The sequence below is a fragment of the Mauremys mutica genome, chromosome 10, assembly GCF_020497125.1.
Source record: "Mauremys mutica isolate MM-2020 ecotype Southern chromosome 10, ASM2049712v1, whole genome shotgun sequence".
Taxonomy (NCBI): Eukaryota; Metazoa; Chordata; order Testudines; family Geoemydidae; genus Mauremys; species Mauremys mutica.
The window spans coordinates 46694232-46712596 of NC_059081.1; the positions used below are offsets into that span (position 1 = coordinate 46694232).

General features: G+C 37.6%; 2 long non-coding RNA genes across 2 annotated transcripts; both read left to right on the top strand.

The window, feature by feature from the left end:
- LOC123343333 lies at positions 1–9900 on the top strand. The gene is made up of 3 exons (XR_006572203.1): positions 1–135; positions 629–733; positions 9496–9900. It is a non-coding gene; the product is annotated as an uncharacterized LOC123343333 (long non-coding RNA).
- Positions 9901–11710: 1810 nt separating this feature from the next.
- On the top strand, positions 11711–17653 carry LOC123343335. Its single transcript, XR_006572205.1, has 3 exons — positions 11711–11745; positions 13156–13224; positions 17527–17653. It is a non-coding gene; the product is annotated as an uncharacterized LOC123343335 (long non-coding RNA).
- The last annotated feature ends 712 nt before the right edge of the window (positions 17654–18365 follow it).

The window sequence follows — 18365 nt, forward strand, 5'->3', positions numbered from 1 at the left end:
TAGGCTCATCCCTGATTCGAGAGGCAGCATCTCACTGTGCCACCCCTGGAGGAGCACAGGGAAGGAGAGGCGAGAGGCAGACGCAAAGTCGACGGGGGAGTGGTGGCTGTTGATCCCGCGCCACAAGGGCGCGAAGTAAGTGATTCTAAGTCGATTTAAGATATGTCGACTTCAGCTACGCTATTCTCGTAGCTGAAATTGCATATCTTAGATCGATATCCCCAAACCCCACCCCCACAGTGTAGACAAGGCCAGGGAGTCACAACTCCTCACCTGGCCCTCTTGCTCCAAGGAGGAAGTCTTTTACTACAGGCCTGGAGATGGTGCATCTTAATTCTCTCCTTGCTCCCAGACAGCTGTGAGGGCTGTTTTATATCCAACCTCTTTCTCCCTCTCTTGATACTTTCTTTTGGGAAGATCAGTATCTATGGTTACTCTCTACAGAGGACCCAGAGCCACAATTCCAGTTATCTTAACACAGTCATGCAGGGGGGTGTAGTGCTGTTTTGCACACTCACAATCCCCTACACAGTTGTTTAGAAGTAATCTAAATCTCATCCTTATAAAATGGCTGGTCTATTTACTAACTAATTCATCTCTTACTGATTGCCTTTAATTTTTTTACCAGAATCTCAGTTGAAAAGAAAACCATCATATTAAGAAGTACTGTCAACTGGTTAACATTGGACATGTAGATCTTGATGTCTTCTCTGAATTATGCTAATACCTTCAGGTATGCAATCATATTTCCTAGTTTGTCCTAAATTCTTTATGCTTATTTCATAAGATACTCTTGACATTTCAAAGCGAGGTTTATGAGGACCATATGCCACTCTGTAGTTTGCAAACACATTTTTCTAGCTTCACCCATTGCTTTTATTTTGATGGCATCTATTAAAATTCCTATAAATAACAGCATTGTTAATGAAAGGTCAACATTTCCCAGATGCCTAAACCATACCAGTCATCCCATTTCCTATGAATCACTCATTAGAAATTATTGGAGCCACTGTTATGGCAAATAAGTACTTCTGTTTTTGTTTGCAAGTCAGTATTGTGTTTTCCAAGCACCACTATGATCTGATGACCATTACTAGACTATTATACCTTGTATTTAAATGTACAGTACTACTCAGAACATTATTAAACTTTTCTTTTTGACACTGATTATTTTTTAAAAACATTTTATTATGTTCAGAAATGTAAATGATCAAAGTCAGCTAAAAGGTATCTTTATGCAAAGTCTCACACGTCTCATTTTTGGTGAAAGCCATTCAGATCTTTACATCAGGTTGCTATGTTGCAGAATAGTCACAGTTCTTATTGAAGTTTGAATTGGTGTTTCTTATGTCTTTCACTTCTAGCTGTATCTAAAGCTAGGAAACTGTTCACAGGGTAGCTGATTTATTCTAGAAACCTTTTCCTTTAGGAAATATTTCAGAGTATTAGAAAGTCAATACATTAAAAAAAATTGCACAGTAATGCCATCTAATATCATAATGCTAAAATCGGCCTAGCTGTTCAGTATTCACATCCATCTCAGTGGGTGCCACTGATGTGGGAGTTTGTATTTGGACTGATTGTTTGACACTCAGTATCCATTTCACACTTTAATGAGGACTTTCTGCTGGCCTGGTCATGGGTTGGAGGGGAGAATGAAACATACAATCAATTAAAACGGATTATGAGAGTTCAGGATCCTGCTCTGTGATCATTTACTGTCTGTAGTTAGCTCAGTTTGAAGTAGGATGATCTGACAAGGTCTTTTTTGATGGCATATTTGTGGACACATAAACCAAATAGTGATGTATGTGAAAAAGATAAGGGCCTGATCCAAAGCCCTTTGAAGTCAATGGACATTCTCCCATTGACTTCTTTAGACTTTGGATCCAGGTACTAATAATTTAGTTGCAAATTAAATTTGAGTGTGTTTAAACCCCAAACAGCTAAGTATATTTGGAATCAGAATATTAAACAGCGACTAATTTATACTCCAATATATTTATACATTTGAAGGTGATTTTTATCAACATGTTTAAATGTTTCCCTTCCCTTATTCTGTAAAGTCAGTCTATGCTGGCCCTTGTTCTGGCACTAAAACTTCTGGCTTTATGCCAGTTTTGGAGTAAGCCTCTAGGCTGCTTTAATTTATTCTGTTGTCCATATGATCTCTACAAGCATATGGGATTTCCTTGACACAGCCCCTACCCAAGGATCATGGGGTAGATGCTAGAGCTATCTAGGCTGGCTTCATAGTGGTGGAGATTTCCCCCATAGTAACAGCCTTCTGCTCTAGCTGGAATCTGACCCGCTATACAGAGACAATTTAATGTTCCTTTTGATTTCAGTGGTGGCAGTTACTTTTTTTTTTCCCCTACAGTAAGGTTTGGAGTGTTGTTTTGTTTTGCAATTTGGTGTAAATATAAAAGAAATGGGAAAAAATCTTGTTGCATATTTACTGGAAACTTTATAATCTGTGTAGACTTTCAGCAAACAAAATCCTATGGTGATTTAGTGGGATTTCTCCTTGACTTAATCCAGATCTATGCCTGTAAGTAGGTGTGCTGGAACAATTTTGTATAATGGGGGCGCTGAGAGCCATTGAACCAAACTGTAAGCCCTGTATATGATGGAAATCACTTCAAGCCAGGGAGCACCCCTAGCCCCAGAAGCTATACCTGTAAGGTGTGTATGTATGTGTATATATATATATATTAGCAAGTTATATATATATATATATATTAGCAAGTTATATATATATATATATATTAAGATTTTAGAAAGGGACTATACTCAGGGGAAAAAAACAAAACAAAACCTAGAGGTAAGTACATGGTCTCTAGCCATAAGAAGTTGCAGATAGGTTGAAACATTTAAAAATAAACTTGCTAATTTGTCACATTCATGGTTAAAACAGCTTGCTATGTGCACACCATGCAAATAATAGTTCTTAATTGAGAATCAATTAAAATATGCCTCTGTTTGCCTTGGTCTGAGGTTTTGAGTGGAACAAGTTCTGTTTTAATTAGTGTTGTTTAAATGAAAGAATGACATTTTGGCATTGAGTGGTTAGTGAATTTTCCCTGAGAGCGACCACTGACTAATTGATCAGATGGGAGAATTTTGAAAGCCATATTTTTTCCTGCTGTGTTATGGGTTAATGGTGTTGGGTTTGCTGTAACTTATGATTCCCAGCACATCTTCCAAAAACATGGTACACCTGGAAATTTCAAAATGTGAAGAGCCAGCGAGAAAGTGTTCTAGTTTATTCATTGGCAGACACTGGTAGTGTAGGTATCTATATGTCTCTGAGCATGAATACAATGAATGGGGGGAGTCATTGCAGGTAAATCGATTTCATTTTTCCAATAGCAATAAATAAATGATAATCCTAAAAATTCTTTAGAGTTCAAAAAAGATTAATAAGGAATAATTTTGTTATTAAATACTGAGATCTGAATCCTGGCTCTACTCTATTGCGTTGCACAGAACTTGCCTGTGCTTTGTGATTAGGGAGCCCTATTTGAATTATGATTAGTGAAGAATCATAAGAAATAGCTAGTTAGCACCTGCATGGCCATCAAAGCTCTCCATTCCCTTCACTACCATAAATGGTACTAAGGGAACAGGGACAATATATGTGGATGAAATACCATGCCCCAGGTGGGGTGTCCTTCCTAGGCTTACTGACAGCAGAGCAGAAGAGGCAGAATGGGTCATGCAGGCTCTCAGCACAAACTCCTGGGATATAGAAGACAGTTCTGTTTTGGAGCTGACGCAGCATGTTGAGAGTGAGAGGAGAAGGTAAAGCAAGGTGAACCCCACCCCTTCACCCTGTGGCTCTCAGGAAGGAGGAGACTGACCTTGCTGACACATTTCCCCCACAGATTGTTATATAATACATCATCATCTCTAGTCTTGGTCCCATTTTCTTTTCCCTGTTCAGCAGCTCTTCAGGAGTCACTGCAGTCCAGGAGCTACTGTGTTCTTTAGGAAAAAACACTTCTTCCAGTTCCATGGGATCCAATTCCTGTTCGTCACTCAGGTTACTTTATTGGACACATGACAGCTCTTTGTCCACACTAGCCGGGCCCAGAGGCAGGGGTTTAGGTACAGGATGATACCCCAATTCCAATTCATGTCACAAACCACACAATTTATATACATCTTTCCTTGTTACTAATATCTATATTTCTTGCATGTCAAGACCAATTGCTTTGCAGATTGAGTAAGGCAAGCTTATCCATTCTGGATGTTTCTGCCTACTTTGTTTAAACTAATTACTGTGGGTATTTTTTTAGTAGTTAGTTTCTGCCTCCCTTATTTACTATAAACATATTCACAATAGTTAGTTGTTTCAGCAAATACTTCTTTGGGCTTGTTCAATGGTTACTTGTTCATATGTGTCGTGTTTTAAAATGGCTGCTCTTGACAGCTAAGCCAGCTCTACACTATCCAGCACAAAGTGATGGCAAACTCTGTAAATACTGTAGAAAAGGTGAATGGGAGGGCAAGTTGGGACAGTTTGTCAATGTAGATATGAAGGAGAACTATGACCAATGCTCTGCCAATTTCATGTAGCATGAAGCCAGGTTGCAGGTGATATTAATTAGGGTATCCTGATGTTTAAGAACTAGAGGGATCTAGACAAAGTAGAGGGAGTCTAGAGAAGGGAACAAATGATGGAAAAACCTGGAGGATATGAATTAAGAGAGAAATTTAAATGAACTAAGTATGTATAGAGGAAGACACAATGACTGACCATGAAAAGGTTGAAATGGGTATACACCAAGGAGGCAGGGGATTGTTAGGTTTTTATTGTTATACACAGTTGTTATGGGATGAAATTAAGAAAAGAAATACTGAGATTGAATAACTGGAATCTCTTCCTCCTAATGATACCTATTTCACTGTCTTCCAAGGAAAGTTGTGGAAACCTATTACTTGGGACATTTAAAAGTGCATGGGACAAAGCACTATAAAAGTACCAGGAACAATCCTGCAGGAACTAGATGACCTAATTGTTATTTTCTATGCCTAAAGTCTGTGAATCTCAGCTCTCTCTATGAAAACAAAGTCAAAGAACTGGTTAAACCTTGAAAGTAATTAGTCTCAAGGGTTGTAAAAGCTCTTTCTTTTGCTACCAGAGAAAAGGAAAATGCTCCTTATTTCAGCTATTTGGTGCAGTGCTACACAAAAATAACTTAGACGTTCAGTGATCCATTCTTTGTAGATGGCTTGAATACTATTTTTCTATCTATTGCAATACATTTATAATCAGATATTTAGTCTCAAATGAATGTGTGTGGAGAAATATTGGGAGTTTTCACGTGGCTATTGTTGCTAAGGTAACCCGTTGTCTGCTAACTACTTGTTCGGCATGTCTATCTCAATTTATATCTGTCTTTTAGAAAACCAATAAATTATGCCATGGTGGTCAGGGATTGGAAAAAGGATGGGAATGAAATAACCACTTGAAATTAGGTGGCCATCCATTTCTTATTTTTAAAGAAGCTCAAGCTCCTCTTGACTATTTTTTGTTATAATGGACAGATTGTATATGGGAGGAGAGGGCTCCATCTGTGCTCATAAGTAGGATAGAGGAAATGACTACATTTCATTATAATAGGTGGTATTTGGATTTCTCTGAGGGAGCAACAAAAGAAAGACTAGCTCATCAATGTAAATAGCAATTATAAGAATGTGAAGAAATTTAGACCCTGTTTCTTGTTATATTTGGGTAAAGAATGCTGTGATAGCTCAAATAATACCAGACTTCCATTCCACCTGACTTCTCTGCTTTTTCCTATCCCTCTTCTCCCTCCCCGTCCTCTCTTCCCTTTTTGCCTATTTGTGTCTGTCTTTTTTTATTGTTACCCACTCGAACAAGTAATGTCTGTGTAATATTGTCTGATTTTGTATTCTCTGCTCCTGCAGCTTTGACAAACTGTAAAGTTGCATAACAGAATAATTGTATTGGCTTTCTTGTGAAATGTGTGGTGTTTGGTGATGTATATGAGCTGTAAGTCCATTTATCTTTTTGTATTTTTTTTTGTTTAAGAAAATGAGTAGAAAAATTAATCACACACACCTATTGTGTGTGTGGAGGGGGGCAGCAATAAAATAGTTAATCAGAACCATGGGAAGAAAAATATTTAATCAAAACTGAGGACATGGGGGTTGTGTCAGGTCTTACACTTCGTAAACTAAGAATACTTAAGAAAAACTATTTAAAGCTTTTAAAGCTCTAGAGTCTATATATTAGCATACAATATTTCAGAAGCAATTATGGTAATCTCAAATAGTATGGAATATTGAGAAGAATATTGATATAGTGAACTAAGATATAATAGTATTGCATTCAAATAACAACACTTGCAAAATTTTCACTCTTTAAAGACAATCCCTAACTGAGTTCTCTGCACTTAATAAATTAATCCTTAAGCCAAAGGACTGGAGTAAAGATAATAATGTGCATATTTATCAGAGGAAATTTCTGAGCTGGAGACTGTTCTTACTAAACAAGATAATTCACTTGTTTTTTCTGTTATTGAAAATAGAGTTTGGTGATAATCACTATTATTATTTTGTTTATTGTGCACCGGTAGTTTGGCACTTTGCACTCAGAAGAAATCTGCCCTAGGGAGCTTCTGAACCACTAAGACTTACTCCTATGTGCAAGTCACCTGTGTCTGACAAAGAAATAACCCACACTGTGGGGAAGGAATCATAGAATAAAAGGCCAATTAGCGTTTATCCTTGAACAATTTAAGTCACAGCTGTAAATCAAGTCTATTTTTCTTATTGTGTCCTCTTATTTCTGTTATTCGCTTACTTCACTCAGAGTCTAGCATGGAAGATGTTGTGTCTGCCAGCTGGTGATCAGACATAGAACACATGTAATCAATTAATGCCATTCCCTTATCCAGTGGGTGGGCTTGTCAATTGTGTATTCTGTGCATAATCATACCTGACACATGAGATTCTTGAAGTCCATGGACAGCTGTTGTACCAGGTGCAAATCCTGGTAGCTAACTCAGAAAGAACTGAGCTAGGCTTGTATCTGCTGAAACTTTTTGTGTATCTTGCGAACACAGCTTTGATGTGGAGCCACTGTGCTCATGCCTCAGTTGTTGTTGTCTTTCAGTTCTTCTAAAACTTTATACTGGTGATGTCATGAATTGCTGTCACTCTATACAATGATATCTATAATTCCTGCCACTAATGAATACTTCTCCTCCATTGTCTGACACTGTGATGAACTTCCAGGGGATATATCATAGTTGTGAGTGTTCCAGGAATTAGTGTAATAAATACTTAAGAAATTATTCCAAACACTGTTAAACTAAGTGATCTATCTGCAAAAAGCGGTTAATGTAAGTATTGCTTTTATTGGAAATTATTCACTAAAGACCAAATTCTGCTACTCTTAGATCCCAAATTTAATGCCCATTCAAGTCTTTGGAAAGACACCTGTTAACTTCAGGGGGGTGCTGGTGCAAGCCTTTACTCATGTTGAGTGGCTTTTTCTTCATTTCAAACAGATTAGATGAGGAGTAAGGTACTACTCAAAGAGAGTAAGGCAGGAAGAATCTGATCCTAAAACTGGTGAACATTATGGGTTGATCCTATTGAAAGTCAATGGTAAAACTCTCATTGGCTTCAGTAGGATCAGAATTTCTCCCTATGTATAAGAGGTTGTCTCTCTCCTGCTGCAGTTATACCTTCCAGCCTTTTTATTAATGGATATGTTCCTGGTGGATAACACACACTCTCCAGTGAATATATTCAATATTAATGAAAATGATGGTTATTAGACTGTATAATTATCAACTTAAAACCAAATCAAATATGAATTTTGCTTAGGTCTTCTCACCTATCACTTCATTTTTTGCATAATCTATTGACTGGAAATGACTTTATATAACATTTGTACTTTTTAGCATCTTCCATCTGTGAATGTCAATGTGTTTTTTTTAATAATAAAATTAATGAATTAAGCCACACAACTCTTCTGTGAAGCAGGGAACTATTATTTATAATTGAGGCACAGAGAAGTTGAGAGTTTCTCAAGGTCATATAGCAAGTGTGCTGGCACAGCACGGGGATAGATCTCAAATCTTCTGATTCACAGTCCTCTGCTTCAATCACAAGCAATGGTAATAGTATATATACTATGGTGCGATATTAATACTTAAAACTTCATGCATTGCTTCCCTAGAATCTTCCTTTGTGCACTTCTTTGATTATAATTTTAATATTTTTTCCACTTTCAATAAGTATTTTGCATTTAGCATGTTTGAAAGGAATAGAACAAGTTGCTTTTTTTGTTTCATGAACTTTAATGGGGGGGTGCAAGAAACCTTCATCTGATTCAGTTAAGGTATTGTGACAGAGTCAGACCAGATGGCTACAGAAGAGTGATAGAAGGCATATATATTAGTCCCAGATTAAGTAGATCCCTTTTCCCTGGGTAAGGTAACACGGGCAGTTCCAGAACAAGCAGGAACTTGCTGGAACCAATTAAGGCAGGTACACTAATTAGGACACCTGGAGCCAATTAAGAATCTGCTAAAATCAATTAGGACAGGCTGGCTAGTCAGGGCACCTGAGTTTAAAAAGGACCTCACTTCAGTTTGTGGTGTGCATGCGAGGAACTGGGAGCAAGAGGCACTAGGAGCTGAGAGTGGGAAGGTGTATTGCTGGAGGATTGAAGAGTACAAACATTATCAGACGCCAGGAGAAAGGTCCTGTGGTGAGGATAAAGAAGGTGTTGGGAGGAGTCCATGGGGAAGTAGCCCAGGGAGTTGTAGCTGTCACGCAACTGTAGCAGGAGGCACTCTAGACAGCTGCAGTCCATAGGGCCCTGGGCTGGAACCCGGCATAGAGGGCGGGCCTGGGTTGCCCCCAAATTTCCCAACTCCTGATCAGACACAGGAAGAATTGACCTGGACTGTGGGTTCTACCAGAGGGGAAGGTCTCTAGGCTGTTCCCTGACCCACATGGTGAACCTCTGAGGCGAACAAATCTGCCAATAAGCGCAGGCCCTACCAAGATAGAGGAGGAACTTTGTCACAGTATATTCAGGATATTTTGTGCATGTGTATGGGTACATCACCAGATGAACAAAATAAAGTAGTATTTTTACCCAAATCACTTTGAATCTACTTAATCAAACAAACATGCAAATATTAGAAATGAAGCTAAAGTGAATGTAAGTTGCATTATTTATTGACTTACCATCTTTAGGAAGAGGAAACTGGTCGGCCAGCATCATAGGTGCCAGCTCATCATAGGTGCCAAAGTTTCTAGGCCTCACTGAACACTGACAAGTGCATAGCTAAAATCCAGTTTGGCTCATCTTTGTGTTAGTATTGTTAAAAAAGTATCAGATTTTTAGAGAGGTGTTTAGTATTTTTGAACTTCATGAGATGCTTGTGAGTTGTTGCATGAATTAATTTTACTTATAATATTTGTATTCCATGTTGTTATAAGGTTATATTTAAGTGCTTGCTACAAAACGGAAAACCCCGACAATCAGGAGAGAAGCAATACCAAGGGTGAACTACTAGTTTACCAAAAGAGGTGTCATCTGCCCAACCAAAGGAGACCTATAGATGCCAGACAAACCATTATGGAACATCAGTGGACAAAAGACTGTTTTCCCATACAACCATGAAGAGTGGACATGCACAAACACTCATCTCATCACAGCTTAAACTCAGGAAGGGAATAAAAATCCCTCTCAGGAAGAAATTGTCATCACTATGTAGCTTGGAATTTGAAGAGGGCAATATTTCTAACTATAAGCAATCCCCAAACTGCTTGGCTTGTGTTAGCTCCAACACACACACAGAGCTTGCACATTACAGCAGCTTCTATTACTCTTTAGAACCTAAGACTGACTAATTTATGTGTGTATGTTTACCTGCTTTAACCTCATTAAAAAGTCTCTTGTTTCCTTTTCTTAGTTAATAAATCTTTAGTTAATTTATTATAGGATTGGCTACAAGTGATGTTTTTGCTGTGTAATCTGAAGTGCAATTGACCTTGGGTAAGTGACTTGTCCTTTGGGACCGGGAATAACCTGAATATTGTTGTGATGTTTGGTGTAAAAGCTGCTCCCCCTGCTGCTTGGTCCGTCCGCCCTTTCCAGATGCTGCTGCGCCTGCCTGGCTGCCTCTAAAAGGAGTCTAGCCTGGGTGAAAAGATAGACTGGAGTGCCCAAGGAGACTGTCTGTGACTCCATGTTAAGGCTGTTACGATGCTTGAGGAGTTCACACTTGATACTTGGTCGGTGAAGTCTAGTTATAGAACACACAACCAGTTTGGAGTTTGTGCCCTGGTTTGTAATAGTTTGCCCTGAAGTTGGCACCCATGTTTGTGAGCCACTCCACACAGCTGGACAGAAACATCAGTGAACAAGAAAGCTCATCTTAAAATTTGATTTTACTGCTTAGGGAAAAAATGTTATGCAGTCCCATGGAAAAAATGATTTTAAGCATTTGTTACATATGCTCACGTTTCATTGTATATGATTCAGTTAAATCTGAATATGACCCAGCCAATAATGGCCTTCTGATAGTTTTTGCAATTAACCTCCATAACAGAGCTGTTAATTATTGTGCCCCATGTTGGTGAAACAATCTACTTCTGAAATAATGGCTTATTGATTCCCATAATCATTTTAAATGCAAGTGAAAATCTAGCCTTTTTTGATTTTGTGTGTATAGAACCTGAATATTCATTTAATAACCTTTTTTTGGATTAGCCAATACCAGCCTCTTCTCATTTAGTGTTCTATGGCAAGCTTTGGACTCTGTCTTTTTAATTATTTATGTATACATGGAAGTAAACATGTATTATTGCCTATCAGCAACTTCTGAAATATAGGGCCATATCCTCAGCCCCGTTTAGGGTAATTTGTGCTGCTCTAGCAGTAGCAGGCAGTCTTAAACCTGATGCAAATGTCAGCTGGAGGATTCTCCCTATACAAAATCCTCCAGTAAAGGAGGCTGTATAGTTAGGAAAAAGCAGATGGGAGCAGGATATCCCTGTGCCATGGCTGACTGGAAAGCTCTGTAAGGGATATATGGAAGAGATATGCCTTGAATTAACTACTGATTCCTTCTGGTCCTCAATAAAATTAGAAAAGCTATCCACCTCTTTTTATTCCAAAATAGGATCCCTTTAAGAAGTAGACAATAAGAAAATGGTTCACATCGTATTAGACGCTTTGTCTAAGAACCCACAGATCAGCCAAGGTTATAAGTTCCTGTCTCCAAGAACAGAAAATATAGACACCAAAACAGCTAAATGAGAGTATTGTTAAGAACCTAGGTAAGACGTTCTCATAATTTGCATATTGCATACAACTTTGTCTGCCATCCTAGCTAAAGAGAACTTTGCTGTGCAAAGTGATTTCACCCCAAAGTATTAACTATACATTGTGTCCCTTGTATATCAGATATCCCATGAATAATCTTTCACCCCAAATTAGAATCTGCACATTTGTTGGCCTCATGAGTCAGATCTACATCCTTCTATATGGGAAAGTCTCTTGTTCTATTGCAAGTCCTAAATAAGATAGATAAGGTGAAATGCTTATGTACAATCAAAGAATGTATAGAGTATGTCCTCCAAATGTAGCAGCGTATAAGGATTTTTTGGTTTTCATTCTAAATAATTGTTTCATTCTAGAAGTAGCAGGAGTTGCCTGGCACAAGGAAGAAGAAATGCTAAAAGGTATAAACCAGGGTATAACTTAAGGATATTAAGAAAAATTGCTTAAAAGGGGGATCCTAACTGATAGTAGGGGCAAATAATGAAATACAATCCTTGAAATGAATCAAACTTTAAAAGACTCCAATAAGAAAAGGATTGCAGAAATTTGTTTTACACTAACACCGTCAACTGGATACCAATGGAAGCAGCAATGAGACTGAAAGAGCTAAAACCTAAGCACTCACTTGATGTGTGTCCAACGAGAATAAGAGGGTGGCCTCCTCTTTTGAGCCCTGAAACTAGGGTATATTAACTGAAGTCACCATGTGCTCAAGAGAGTATTGACTGAAACCAACACAAGAAGCTGCAGAATCCTAAGCGCAACTAACACCAGACCAGCCATGTGGCAAGGACTCTTCCCCCGCATTCTGGGGTTAAGAGGATAAGAAGTAGTTACAATCTTTTAAATGGAATCTATTTCACCTTTTATTCTTTAATATAGATAACTATAGGTTATCTTTCTGAGTCTATGCTCTTGAGTGAGACCTCAAGTAACCATATTTTAGATTTTAATTCCTTTTATAAAAATTCAATTGCCCAAAGAGAAAATGAAAATAATTTGTTTTAAGTAAATGCTTTTAATATTCTAAACTCGTCCCTTTTGGACCAGTTAAAATATAGAAACCACACTCTTAGGAGGTGTCTTAAAGGCAAGTGCATCATTGGAAGTGTGTTAGAAATTGAGAATTTGTGATTATAAGTAAATGCAATAAGAAATCTTGGTAATTTGCACTGTTCTTTGTGATAATTTCTTGCAAGACTGTATAGTGTGTGTGTGTGTATCTATACACACTACACATCTAGAACATTGGTCGTATCTACGCTTGAGTGCTGAACTTTTGACTGTACACTAATGTGGTTCTGGATGAATTATTAAATTATTGGTTGGTTAAGAATAGGCAAGTGTCCTGATTTGAAAAATACCATTCAAAAGTTAAATATTGACCTGAAAAGAACATTAAAAAGCATTAAAACTAGAAAGCTAATGTTCCATTGACTCTATATAAAAAGGGGGTTATCTTACTGGATTCTTTTAGCAAACCTAGTTTGTTAGATTTCAGCTTTAAAAATCTGACATCCTGGCAAATTCAGAAATTGGCCCCTATTTATGCTTGCAGCCCATTGGCACTTTGGGCAGCTGGCATAATGCAGAACAGCCTGGAGTCTACTCTGTTATGCCAGGGGCCAGTGCAGATCAGCTGCAGGATCCTGAGGATGTAAAAGTGATTTTAAACTTCCTTTTTTCATTTGCACTCTCATCAACTGTCAACTGAAGATCTAGCCTAATGTGTCACCTACCCCAAATGACAGTCTGGATCAGGAAAGTATGAAGTCAATCATAATGTTACTCTCTAAACAACTTTGTTGTAGGTTGCTCAATGACAAAGCAGAATGGTCACCACAAAACAATATACCCCAATTAGAAATCACACCAGTCAGGTAAGTGTCTTTTTCTGTCTTTACAAGCACTTCTCTGAAAAGTATGATTCACTGTAACAAAGGCATTGCACCTTGCATGAAATCACATATATAATCCTTTGAGCTGAGCATCTCAATCAAAAGGAGAGGCTGTCTTTCAATAATTTATACAAATGATACACTTTATCATTTGATTACTCATTTATTTAATATGCTTTTTTGTTCTGCGAACACTGGTCTGATATTCACTTGCCGGTAACGGCCTTTTAGTAATGAATTCATTTTCGTGTCTGTGAAGCAGTAATCACTTGGACCTGTCTTCTAGTAATTGCTAATTAATAGAAGTACACATTCAGTCTTTGCTTTCATCATAATCACTGGGTGACACTTTTGCAAGGAAGAAAATATGATGTAGAATAAATTGTTACATCAACTCCAAATTGACTTGGGAAGAAAAGATGCCACATCAGATTTTGACATTTAAAAGCTTTTATGCCATTTCAAACTTTAGCTATGAATTGCAAGATTAAAAACTATTAAGAAATGTTTTATTTAATGTCTGGTTCATTTTTGTAACCTATGTACAGTCAGCTTTGAAGTCTTGGGCATAATAAACACAACCAGTGGGACAGAATGAGAATCTGCCACTATCCCATTTGCCACTAAGGTCTGACCATTACAGATGACCAGTCTGTGTCAGGAATAAACTCTTTTCTAAACCTATAAAATTACTTTGTGGTAAATGGACTTGATTTACCATTATGTTACTCCAGCTTTACATAACTCCACTGAAATCAATGGAGTTGTACTGTCTTAAAACCAGAGTAATACAGTTGTGAATCCCTTTGTCTGGCATATTTTTAACAAGGAGATGTAAGTGAAGTCTTGGATTTGTATTAGAATCCCAAGACAGTGCCATACATTCATGTGAATTTCATTCATTTAAAAAGTCTAATGAAATAATCTATTAGTTTAGTTAAGCAAGCCGGGCTATAAGTGTGCAAGAAGAAACTGTTAGAACAATGAAAACACCAGTGCATCATCTTTACTTATGTTGTTTTTTTGTCCAGAAAATGAGTGCATATATATAATAGTTTTTATTACAAGCTATTTCCTATGAGGATTACCTATTTGTTCCTAGTGGCGCCTATGATCTGCCACTTGCTTTATGGCATATAGGAAGTCAAGCAATACCAACCCATTGTGTGGCAGGAGGAGAACAGTGCAACAGGCCCAGCCTGCTCACCTCAGCCTCTTGGGTACCTACTGGGGGTCCACTCTACTGCCACTCCTGTCTCTTGTGGAGAGAGGGAATTTCTGTTGCTGTACTTTGTGCTCCTAAGCGGGACCTTAGGTGCATCTCTTGAAGGGGAGAAGGAGCACTTCTGCCTGAGGAGGGGAGCTCCAGTCTCTCTGAAGAGGAGTGGTGGCACATGGCTTCTATGTAGGTAGCCCTTATGGTGCAGTAGGGAGGGTGTTGCCATGAAACAGGGGCAGGACCGTGTCATGGTATGTGTAGAGTACCAGGTTACCTTAATCTGGCTCAAGTCATGCACTACTTGAAAGGTAACTTTGCTTACATTTGAAATACTGATTTAGCATTGAGCTGTGACTTTGATGTCTCAATGTGGACAATCTGAGCAACAAGAATATTAAGACATGTACCACTAATACAACTATAGATTTAAAAAAAAATCTGCCAGTTCCTTATGCAGTATGTGACACATGAAGTCACACGTTCTTTTTTCATTTTTATTTTTTTCCCTTATTTACCAATAAGTTAGGACAGTGAATTGAAAGGAGGCATACATAAAACTTTAACATTCAACATACAATATATATGTAATCTACTTGTCTAAAGCAAAGCTAGAAAGTTTGTAAGGATGACCATTGTAGCTATAGTGAAAATGGCACTCAGGGTAGCCTCTTGCATATCAGAGGGATATATTCATTAAAAAAAATGTTTCACTGTTATACAAAGCATTTGCTAGTCCCTATCTGGAGTATTTACTGCAAACAGTCCCTAAAGGAAAATATGTCTACACAGTTCTGCAGCTTCTGCATGAACTCCTGACTTTAATATAAAATCTTTAGAGAATCTATCTAAAGTTTCCCTGTAGATACGATTCTGCATAAATATGCCAAAAAGTATTTCAGAATGCTTTTCTATAATAACCATTCTTTACATGACTTAACACGATTTATTTCACATTGAACAAATTACATTTTTATACGTCCCCATAGTACACTACTGTTAAATTTCTTATTTTATGTAATACGTACTATCAGATGTAAACAAACATTACAACTACTTGCCAAACAATTATTTTATGGTTTTACACAGTACAGTGTTCTAAGCCCTGAATAGCAAATTAATTTGCATATATCCCTAGGATTAGTTAAAACCATTTTTGTGTAATATAATTATTTTTAGTTCACATTCATGTAGGGGCAAATCCAGGCTAAAACTGAAGAATAAATTGCTCACTGCAAATAGCTTGCTCAGCTCTAGCTCTAAAAGATATTCTAAAGAAATCTCAACAGAAAATTAGCTAATTTTCTTTAAACAGTTTCTAAATGTTTGTTTAGAATTCCATAGAGCCTTTTTGTAAGGGTTTTATTAGAATTTTGCAGAAAATCTTGTAAAAGCTGTTTAAAGAGTTCCATAAACATCATATAGGAAAATAGTTCATTATAAATATATTTTTTAAATAAAGCATGTGTAGAATTTTCCTCTTATATAAGTTTTATATGACAATTTTGTAAATGGAAATGTTGTAGATACTGGAAACTGCTCTTGCTCCCCTTGCACATTATTTGTCCCTCACACTGTCTATTTAAATATATTCCAGATCAGGCTTTCATATTAGTTAATACACAACTAAATCATCAGGGGAGGAACTGTGCCACATTCTCCTCTTATTTATCTTGTTCACTTGATTGTGACCACATGACAAAATCCACTCATATTAATGGAAAATGTATTTGAGATGAAAATTTATCCCAGAGAGAATTATGAACCCTACACAAGGCAATAAACCGATTTTTTTTCCAATATAGTGGCCAGATCTTTGCTTACTGTAAATCAGTGTGACCACACTAAAGTTGTGTATATATAGTTCAGTTCCACAATCCAGTCATCCGTTCTTTCATAATGTCAGTCAGTAAGCGCTGCTGTGGCAGTTTGTTAGATAAGCCCATGCAATAATTTAATTTGACCAACTCTATAACAAATCAAGCAGCATCCAACATTAGACTAATGGAATGCTCAAATAGAGTAAATGAGCTGCCATAGCAAAATACTTTACTAAAAGTTCCATATTTGCCAGGAATCTAGATGTACAAAAATAAACAAATGAGGAGGAGGAGGAGATGATGGTAGTTATTTAATTTATTTTTCTATGATTATATCCAAATTACTATATATGTACATAGCACAAAAGTTGGTCAAAAGCTTTCTACTGAAACTGACTCTGGATGGGAAATTGGGTTTTGGACAAAATGAAAAATTTTGAAAAGTAGCGTCTGCTTTCCATGGAAAATTCCCAGGAGTTGGTTGTGTGGTGTGGTGTGTGTGTGTGGTTTTACAAAAATGAACACCCCAAACCAAAACTTTTTGGTATTCAAATTTCTGAAAAACCCAAACATTTCCACAGGAAACTACTGCCCTTTCCCCCCATTTTTTGACCAGCTCTGCATAGTACTTTACCAAACAGATTGTGGCCTTGATTCTCCTTTCATGTATATCTATGTAATTCCACTGACTCATGCCAGAATCACTGAAAAGAGAATCAGGCCCATAGACCCCAATGAGCTTGCAATCTCATGCCCTGACCCTACAAGCCCATACCTGTGAGCAGACCCCTGGACCTGCACAAAGCTCTACTGAAGTCAGTAAAGCCCTGCATAGGTGCAGCAGTCCACCCACATGGAAGTTGTTGAAGTATCTGTCAAAATTCAGAAATCAGGAAAAGATGATGAACATAAGGATGGGGGTGGGGGGAAATATGAGAATGATGACCACACAGATCATGTAGTCTCTTGAGTGAAGAGTGCCCTTGTTTTGACAGTTACATGGAGTGTCTGGTTTGTGGGTATTGTTTTTACTGTGTATGAAAGTGTAGTCTAATGGGTTTTGCTAAAGCAATGAAAAGATGAGAGGGTAGAAAGATGGTGGAAGAGTTCAGCTAGGGAGTGTAGCAGTGTTAGGGATCATACATGACAGAAAAAGACAGAAAAGCATTTAGTTGTATATTCCCACCACAGTTTACCCTGCTGGAACTGAAATCCTGCATGACATTTCTCACTATCATTTTGTTACAGGAGAGGGAGTAAGGACATGTTTTGGGTGACTGATCAGGACTGAAACACACTATCTCTAGAGTGGTATGGTGAACACAGATGCCTTTCAAGGGATGGAAAATCCAACAATGAATATGAAAGAGGCAGGGAATGTATATACAAAGAAGAATCTACAGCACTGATGTAGAAGAGCAAAGAACAATAAGGTACAGATAGGAAAAAAATATTCAAGAGGTTCTTTCAGTAATAAATGTGGTGCATTTTTACTTTGAGTAGCAATTGCAATATTGCTGAACACACTTTTATATTTTTCTGTTGCTGATTTCCCACAGGGCTGGTTTGGTACTCAAAGGTAAATCACCTCTGCCATCTAAGTGCTAATTGATAATACATGCTGCACTTAACAAGCAATACACTATAATTTTATTTAATTCTATGGCTTTATGCAAGACGTAAATGAAAACATGGTCCTGCCTTGAGGCAATTACCATCTGAAGTCTGGATCCTGCAAAAACTTGTGCAAGTGAGTAACTTTATGTTGCAAAAAGTACTGTGGTACTGCTTACATGCATAACACTATTTACATTCATCAGTTCAGTAGGACTGCTTGCATTCATCAGTGTTTACAGGTTTGGAGCCTAACTGCAATGGAAGATCAGGACTTAGGGATTTTTTTAAATGGTGTGGTGACAGCTTTTGCTGATTTGAGTCAGTGTTTGTGGGTCTTGAGGAAGAAATGAATTCTCAGGCAGTTTGACACTTGACAAAGGGCAGAGTTCTATTATACATAGTTGATATTCTTAACTCATGCCTTTAGATATCACAAAATATGCTTCTGATTTCAAAGGCCTTTGTACAAC